The sequence below is a fragment of the Leptonychotes weddellii genome, chromosome 14 (assembly GCF_054177405.1).
Source record: "Leptonychotes weddellii isolate Sample4059 chromosome 14, ASM5417740v2, whole genome shotgun sequence".
Classification (NCBI taxonomy): Eukaryota; Metazoa; Chordata; class Mammalia; order Carnivora; family Phocidae; genus Leptonychotes; species Leptonychotes weddellii.
This window is the reverse complement of record NC_138382.1, coordinates 16,388,984-16,389,613: the sequence shown is the minus strand read 5'-3', so window position 1 is coordinate 16,389,613 and position 630 is coordinate 16,388,984.

Genomic DNA, 630 nt, shown 5'->3' with positions numbered 1-630 from the left:
ATGATTTGGTTTCAGTCTCTAGTTAAAGGATGGAGTGTTCTCAGTGTCCAGGTTTGTGTCATGTGCCTACCTCTACCCTAATCTCTGTGGGTAAGGAGATGGAGTGCACTGATGCAACAGTCCTCGGTCCTGTACTCCTCCATGGACCCAGAAGAAGTATTAGTCCCTTGTAACCCACATGGATGGCACTGGATTTTCATAGAATGGTGGACGGGTGCTGAACAAACATGTCTTTCACTCAGAATATCTCCCATTCTTTCTTGGACTGAAAAATCACGGCGAACAATGGTGAATCAGTGTTCAGTGCAGATTCGAAGTTAAAATTAAACAGCCCAGCGTCATTCCCAGAAAGACAATGTGAATCTATTTTGAACACACAAACACCTCAGGCACGTGGACTCCAATAAAAAAGTGAAATGTATTCTAAATAAATAGTAATGATTCCTCCACCTGATATACAAATACGTATGTATTTATTGGTTCATTGTAGGTAGCAGAGCGTAATGGGTAAGAGGATGGGCTCTGATATCACAGTGGAGTTCAGATTCCAGCTCTATCTTTTTCTGGTTCTGTGAACATGTCAGGTGAATTTTCTGAACCTTTCTTTCCTCAACTGTAGAATGGGGGGGA